This window comes from Azolla caroliniana, unplaced genomic scaffold (genome assembly GCF_043228905.1).
Source record: "Azolla caroliniana isolate FFs.n. ecotype wild unplaced genomic scaffold, voAzoCaro1.0.p SCAF_6, whole genome shotgun sequence".
Lineage (NCBI taxonomy): Eukaryota > Viridiplantae > Streptophyta > Polypodiopsida > Salviniales > Salviniaceae > Azolla > Azolla caroliniana.
The window spans coordinates 3,865,230-3,874,256 of NW_028230441.1; the positions used below are offsets into that span (position 1 = coordinate 3,865,230).

At 35.0% G+C, this 9,027-nt stretch overlaps 1 pseudogene; it reads right to left on the reverse strand.

Annotated features, from left to right (window-relative positions):
- Positions 1–597: 597 nt before the first annotated feature.
- On the reverse strand, positions 598–758 carry LOC147862654 (5.8S ribosomal RNA; annotated as a pseudogene).
- Positions 759–9,027: the final 8,269 nt, after the last annotated feature.

Below are 9,027 nucleotides of genomic sequence, written 5' to 3' on the forward strand. Positions count from 1 at the left end.
GTCCTATAGCGTGTACTATTTGGATTTACTTATCAAACATTTGGCAAGTTTTAACCTGTTGTTGTTTGAGACCTCAACAATGGGTTTTTTCTCAATATGTTCAAAATGGATCAAATGATGAAATGGAGATATTGTTCCAATTTTTACGTTATTGGGGTCTACAACACAATTGGAATATGCATAATGCTTTCATGTTTGATAATAGACATGGGGTGAAAGCCTATATAAAGAAGCTTAAAGGTATTCTCATGTGGAATTTTTGGATGTTAGAGAATGTGGGGATCATTTCCTCAAATGCATATTCATGTTTTTTAGTAGCATTACAGAACGTCCCTCTCCCTACATAGGCATATGATAGGTAGAGGAGACTAAGAAGTGTTGTAACTAAGTGGATTTTACATACAATTAATATAATTGTGTGCTTTTACCAAAAGAGAGAAAGAGAGAGAGAGAGAGAGAGAGAGAGAGATGTAGTTAGTGGTGACCATACTCATTGTATTGTGACACCCATGGTGTCATTGTAAGTAGTGTCTTGCACACACATTTATTAATATAATTCTGTGTTTTCACTAGAGAGAGAGAGAAAGAAAGAGAAAGAGAGACTGACTTAGGGATTGAAGGGATTGTCTTCTTTAATTAATACAAAAATTCCAAGTTAAAGACTCAATGATTTGCAGAATTCTACAATTCACATTACATATCACATTTTGTTGTGTTCTTCATTGTTGCAAGAGCCAAGATATCTGTTGTTGAGCGTAAGTGTGAAGCCTTGTACAAGATCTTGTATCTTCTATTGTGAATTTGGAAGCTACCATCTCTAATGGATATGATTATTCCAACATGATAGGAGATCACAAGGATTTAAGGACTACTCCTATATTTTATTGCTCTTTGTGGTTTGGAATATTTTCCAGGACCAACAAGAAGTATATGATTGACTTGTTATAGAACAAAATGGATTACGAGGAAAAACGTGTCATACAAGACACAAAGTAGGTGGATGAAAAAGCTCCAAGAGTAGACCAAGATGTTGATTGAGGAGAACACGATGATTGTTAATTAATTCTAAAAAGATATTAAAATCAAAGGAATGTACAATATCAAAATTAAAGAGAAAATGGAGTCAAATATCTCTTTTATATGCATATTCAATGTTCTTCTATAGACCAATGAGCATTAAGAAAGTATCGGTGACCAAGTGTACTACCATTATGTAACATTTTGGAATATAAAAGAAGTTTATTTGTTAATTACTTCATAACATGCATTTTCTTTTCTCAAAATATCCAGAAGCGTAATTTGTTTAGAACCATAGCTTCCAATTGATTGGCGGCCCCAAAAAAGAGCTTGATGCTTCCTAATGATACATGTATGAGTGAAACTAAGGGACCTAGAGGCTAGGACAAAACATTTAGCCTTTATGTTCATGTGGAATGCTTAATATCTTGACGGGAAGAATGAAGTGAAAAGCTAGAGAGCTATTCTCATTCATACTTTTTCTCTTTTCTTCTTTTATGAACAATATTCCTAAAATTAGTTAGAATTTCACATGTCTAAATGTAAATTTCTAAAATAGCAATTATAAAGTGAGTTTTGTGATGCTCTATTTTAATATTGCTTTTAACAATAAAAATCTAGCTTTTGGAGATGATTATGCTTTCTTATCCACAAATTCAAGATGCTAACACCTTTAACCTCTATTCATATTCCATAGGCCATGGATTTATGGATTCATGTACTCTCTTTTTTCTCAATCAGCAACCAATAGATGCAAGATTCATTCATAATGCAACTTTATAATTATAATTAGAGAGAGACTCATAAATAACTTCTCAAACATATATAAAAAAGAAAGTGAAAAGTTATTTGAAGGAATCATTTTTTGGGATAAATTTTATGGATGTGGTCATGCATTTCTAGGGATATAATAATATTTACTCGACCACATGGCAACCCTCTTGTTGACACAATATCTGGAAAGGAGGAGGTTAATGAGTATCCCTAGGACACATTAGTGCTATGGTGAACATATCTATAGATAACTTTTTAACGTTGAGAGGAGTCTGAGTTCAATTGAGAGAGAGAGTAGTTACATACACAAAAGGGCTCTTGGTTATATTAATCATTTCCTTATTAGATTGAGGACCTTGTTGTTTTTTCAAGTTTTGGGTATGGAGGCAATGGTGTACTAGAGACTATTTATGAGGACCTTTTACAAATATTCAACATGAGAGAGCCATAAAAGTCCATTTCTCGTATCGACTCTCAAGAGGAAATTAGAGCACCCGAAATATGATTTATTTCTCCTAAATGCTTCATAAAAAAGGTACCTCAAAGCGTCGACCATCATTTTCTTTTTGTTACCAGTGCATATCTTATCCATACAAAGTATGTGAATGGAAACATTACCATATTCAACCTTCGCCATGTAGAGACAATAGTTATCACCCCTATACTCTTAGTCATTTGGCTACAAGAACGTATCCAACTTATGATATCATTTACAAGGTGCTTGTTTGAGACCATATACAAGCTTCTTAAGCTTGCATATAATGCTCTCTTTTACCATCTCTACAAACCATGTTGGTCGATGCATACAAACTTCACATCGAGTTGTATATAAACTTCTAGCTAAGGTGTCAAAAAAAAAAAATCTTCAAAGATTTTTCTCATTAGTATTAAGAAAAACATGTGAATGCTACAACTTAAGCTTATGTGCCCAAAAGCTTACAATTTTCATGTACAATGATATACGATAATCCTAAGACCAAAGCTAGAACTTTGTAAAAGGTAAAAAAATTAAAAAAATTGCATTCTGGTGTGCTTCACTGTTAATCAAGAAAGGGTCCAAGGAAGTTGATAGTTCCATTGAGGCCCTTCAGTTGACTCAAAGAATAGGGGTAACTTTTTCCATAAGTGAAGGAGCTTCTTCTTTCTCTTGTTCACAATCTTTGGTGAACCCTGCATGTTGTCATACTAGCTGCGGACTACTGCCACCAAGTTCTCCCATATCTCATGCAAGACATCTAAGAGACATTGATATGTCGCATCATAACGCCGGTTGCATCGACATTTCCATAATGCCCACAACGTTATTGTAGTCATTGTTTTCCATATCTGGGCAAATCGCACCTGCTTTCGAGGTTGTTGAAAGGGGCTGACCAATATCAATCTTCTATTATGTATCATCATTGCCTCTTGAACATCGTTTGACTCATACAACATCAAACTGGAATGTAACATTCCCCACATTGTTGATACCCATGAAAATAAGCAACCAACATTGATTGTTAAAAATAACGAAAGAACTTTATTCCTTACTTGTTGAGCCAAGGAACATGACCAAAGGGCATGCTTGGTAGTCTCTTGCGCTTCGTGGCAAAAGTCACATTGTCGAAGATTAGGTGTTACATTCCCTTTCAATGAGTGACCAACTGGTAAGGCCATATGCACTAATAGCCATCTGAAGAGAATAAATTTAGTTGGCCCCTTGAATGACCAAATCCATTTCCAGTAGGTTTTCAAATGCAAAGTTGAGACCACCCAAGTGGTCCAATGTTTCTGACCTGTTGGTATCCTTGCATTCCGAGAAAGCAATAGTGCTCTTCCAAGTTTTACTGAGTATTGAAAGAAATGAACCTTTATGATATGTTCCCCCAAGGAATGTGACCAAAACCAGCCCCCCGGATCCCATGTTAATCTTGCAACTAGGTCTTTTGCATATAACCAAACATATCACATATATGAGCAATTGAAGGATAAGGATCAAGCATCCATTTCTTTCCAAATTTAGCAATGACTCTAATTGGTGCACTTCGCAAGTGTTGTAGATAACTGCACTCTAAGGTTGTAATGTATGATTGTCTAGGACCTTAAAGTAAGAAGCGCACCCGTTAGGTGAAACTGCCTTGACAGCTACCAATGTGTCATTTATGAAGCATCCAAACCACATATGTTCCTTCGTGGGTTGAAAGGTTGTAGAAAACGAAGAATATGTTGATGATATACTAGCGGTCATTATCTTGGCACCATGAACTGATTGTAATTGTGCAAGACGATCTCCTTGTGACATTTGCTGAAAATGATTCCACATTCTTATAGATGCAGCAAGCCCATTATCCAATTTTCCCCATGCAAGGTGAGTTCTCAGGCCCAACACTTTTCTTGCATTATCCCAAAATAAAGAATTGGCAAGAAGAGGTGGATTATCTAAGGTGTCAATTTTCATAACCATTTAGACCAACTCCACGTCATCCATGGTTAATCTTTACAAAGGATTGACGGTGGACAACTTGACCACCACTAAGGATATAATTATGCATGGAACTAGGTCAATTATGTTCTACAAGTGCATGGGCCACTATGCTACTCACAAATGTGCGTAGTTTGGAAATGAATACAAGCTTTTTAGCGTCACATGGGCATATTGGGGCTTATTTGTGGAGTAGGAGAGTTATGCTCCAACTTTTTCCTTGTTTTAATTTATTAGCATTTCTTTTCAAATTAATTTGTTGTGGCAAAACTTAAATGTCAATTTTGTGGAGGTATGAAATCTTTTCATTATATCAAGCAAAAACTTGTGGGTGAGTGCTTGAGTTCCGATGGTGGTGAGGTTGGCTGTAAGTTATGTGGACATGCCTTGGAATCAATCTCTCACTGTTTCTAGAATTGTACATAGGCGATTAGCATTTGGAGTAGAAGCCTCAAAATTGTGGCAACTTGCGGTGTGAATGGGAATGTTGTCTGGGTTCCATACAGGGTCTGACCCTAAATGGGGAAGGTTGGGCGGAACAATTAAACCCACACAGACATGGATTTATAATGCAGAGTGGTAGCGTGTTTCTATGTGATGGGGTGAGACCTAGCACAAATTCTGAATTTTTTGAGGAGATTTGGCTTATGTTGGTGTGCTTATCGATCTGGCACATTTGGACGAGTAGTTGTAAGTTTGTTTTTCAGTGGCAAAAGCTCTCATGCGGTGAAGTGATGCTAAATATCTGGTTTGAGCTAGTGGCCTAGCTTCGTGGACGGTATGACTCAATTCAGGGGGAATCAGATGAAGCAGAAAGGGCAAGGTCTAAGTTCTTGCTGAGATGGGGTGGTTCTCCCATGATGGTCGAATCTTCGACGAGGCCTAAGTGGAACTACCATGCGCCTAGGTGGTTGTTTCAGCCGATGGCTCCCAATATTGTACATGGCATGTAAATATGTAGGTATAGCTCATAAAAGAGTAAGTTTGGATTAGTAGAGATGGTGTAAAATGGGGTTTGTTTCAGTTTTGCTAGGGATAAGGGCCATGTGAGTTTTGTTGATTTTGGAGTTGTTCGTCCATGTTGTTTATACTGATCCCATTGTGGATTCGAGTTGAACTTTGTTGTATTTGGCTTGCTAATTAATGCAAAGTAGTGTTTTTTTTGTTTTTTTTAACAAATAGTGCACAACCTTGTATGTTAATCGTCTCTATTTGAAGTATCACACAAGCCAAGTGTGGGGGTATGAGAGTTTTATTGTAGCCCCTTTTAATTGATAGAAGTTGCCTTTTGAAGTATTCCTTTTGTGCAAAAAACTTAAATGTCAATGTTGTGAAAGGAGCAAATTGGTAGTGTGCATATCAAACTAAAAGAACGAATAGTTGTTGTGATGATTGCAAACTCTAGAACCATTTCTTTGAACTTGAATCCACATCGTTAATACAGTAGATTCATAAGTTCAATACACCCAATTATAATTATTTATTTGAATTAACAAGTTTGATATATAAGTTCTTAAGTGACATGCAATAAATTGTGGAACATTTGAAGTTTGTTGGATGATGTATGAAATAGATGCTTTCACATTGTTCTTTAGTTCATAATGTCTTGTTCATTTTCATGGCATGTTGTTACTTTCCCAATCGATCATTGTATATGCTTTCATTAATATTTCGTGCATAAGATCGTTACATAAATTTTATGATATTGTTTATGGTGTGTAAATGCTGATATTACACTTGATTCCAAACGTTTTTATATCTTTGTACATCAGACACTTGGGGAATGCGTCTTTTTCAGAAGTGTTGTATTTTCTCTTACTACTAATACAAAATTTTCTTTAACGAAACAAGAATGTAAAGATGCGACTTAAAAGAATCGAGCATATGAAATTGAGCAAATTGAAACTATGAAAATGAAGCATATAACTTAAAAGGCATAATAATTATGATAAAACAATTGTTGCATACTTCGTTTAGAGATTATTGTTGGCCTTTTTTGAAGGAATTAGAATTTGTGTATATCAGTTCAAGTAGTTTGACTTCAAACAAATCATGATGCTCTAAAATCTCGAAAAGCTTTTAAATGTTAATACATTGCTTTGATTAGCATTATTGTTGTGACACCACACATTTATGCTTGTCTACGGAATATTGTGCACGTGGTTTGAAATCATTTAGAAATCTATGTCGTCTTCGTGAGCCATAATAGAGTTGCCCTAGATGGATTTCGACATGTGCACACATTTAGGCCACTAATCAAATGATAGAGAGAGAGAGAGAGAGAGTGGGTGGGGTCATGATGCATGAAATTAGATTGTGGCGTGAAGGCACAAGATTGTGGATACCATGAACCAATCAGCAAGTCACAATGAATATACCAATAAAAAAGTACATCAACATTGCTTTGATACCAAGACCCTCAAGAAACAGTCTTTGCAGTCTTGTCTCTACATGGTAGTTGGTGCCAAGTGGATATTGTGAATTAAAATTGATTTAAACCACGAAAGTAGCACACCCATGAACTATGGAAATAGTATGCCTTCTTCACCAGGATGTAGGATGTATTAAATTATCGTAGACTAATGTTACTCTTACAATTTGTGGTGATATTATGAGCCCTTAGAAAGATTATCTAATGCGAAAGATGGGCCGACAATGTGCTCCCAGCCCCACCATGATAACATTAAAGTAATTTAATTCATAACCACTACATTTCACAGTATATGGCGAATCTTACACCTCTCACATGTATGTTTTTCTTTTTGTTTGTAACTCCTCTTGCACGTGCATGCCTATGTTAATAAACAAAAAAAACACCTAACAATTATTCACTTGACTTGCTTTGTGGATGTTTTTTAACTTTAGTGTAAATACATTTGGCAAAACAGACCTTGTTGGAGAACTATCAATCTTTTGGGTGAAATTTCCAACATATTTAAAAACTCTCTTTTCTTATGATTGATCATTGATATGATAAGATATGGCTAACTCATCCAATAGAGTACAGTAAGCATGTGTTAAATGTATCGAAGAGTTCATTCAATGTATGGTAAGTGTGCCCAAATATTAGGAAAACCCTCCAGTCAAAGCATCAAGCATCGTATTATTCCTTGATGAAATGAAATATTTCAATTGGGGTGGATCTTTCCATAGAAAGCTTTGTCATGAAACCACAATAGAAGTTTTATGTTAGGTGGAAGAGGTACAAAATTCAATCGTAATGATTGGAAGCAATTCTCATGACCCCCATCACGGAGTTTGTATGTGTGGATATTGGAACTAGTTTTCTTGTTCTTTTGTTTAAGAAAACCTTATATGTTGCCAAGGCTTTGCTTCTACAATTTCAAAGCCAAGTATTGTTCAATTTGACATGTTTTGGTTATCATTTGGGGATACAAAATCGCGAGCTAATTATTGATCTTCAAAAAAAGATCTTCGCATTTTTTAACCCGTAGATTTACAGAGAAAATGCACTAACAAACATGCATATAAAACAATATGTCATGTTGTGGTGTTGCAACTCTAGAACATTGAGCATGTTGACTTTCATCATGGAGCTAAACAAGAAACTGTAACTACTATTTCAAGTTCGCATCATAAAGTTTAACTATTTTTGTGTAGACATCTTCCATCCGTTGCTCACATGAACCCAACGATAAATAATAGTTTCAAATAGAAAATTTAAAAAACACAATTATTGTGGAAATCGAGAGATTTTCTTACAATATAATTAAACCAATTACCATCACCAGAACCATCAACCTCTTGTCAAAGTGTACATGTCATCAATTGGGAAAGTTAATCGACAAGGTAGTAATCATGTCTTTCCATCAATAAGTCATTTAAACGGAATGGCCATATCAATAGTCTGAAACAGTAATGAACATATATGATGAATGTTTCATGTAATACATATTGTTTTAAGTTTGGAATTATTTGCTAAAACCAACATTCGTGCTCAATAAAAACAATAGAAAGGAAAAAGCACAAATGAACTTCAGCTGTGATTTTAAACATCTAGTTTGTTCTAAGAGATGTTGTAAATTGTAATTCTTTCTCCTAGTTTTTATAATACCAATAACTCGCTTCTCACAAAGTAACATTTTTTCTCACTCCAAAATTGTGAACTGTTATTTTCAACTAGAGTATATCAAAGCAAAACACATTGAATACAAACGAAATTTTAAAAAACAAGTGACCAACATTTGAATTGTTGTTTTCAAGATATCTTGTTTTTCATTACATGATCGGTGAAGTCGGGGCATAATACATGTATGAATACATATGTGTGTGTTCAAAGACTAGACTGATGAAACTCTCCATTTCTGTACGGATATCTACGATTTAGTGTATCTTGTTATACAAGTCCGTAAACATATTGTCCTAATAATATAGAAAACACTAAAACCTTTCTTCATTTACGGGTCAATAATAATTTTGAAAACCATCCAACCTTTTGTCTTTTCAAAAATTCTAGGAAAGATTGCTTTTCCATGAACCATGGCTTCAATGTATTGTTGTCATGAGCCTACCCTTACATATGCTCATGTTCTATCTTCTTTTGAGGTATTTTATCCACCACATTCATCTCTTGAAGATCTCAATGTTTGTAATATATTATGAAGTCATATTTTGATGTTTCCTAGAGATATATAGAATTGCAATATACAAGGTGTTTAAAAATTTGTTGTGTTGGCCATTAGACACTTTTTGTGTAATAAGTTCAATAGGTTATTCGGAACCTATCATTAAGTAGCAACAAAACCTAGTCACCA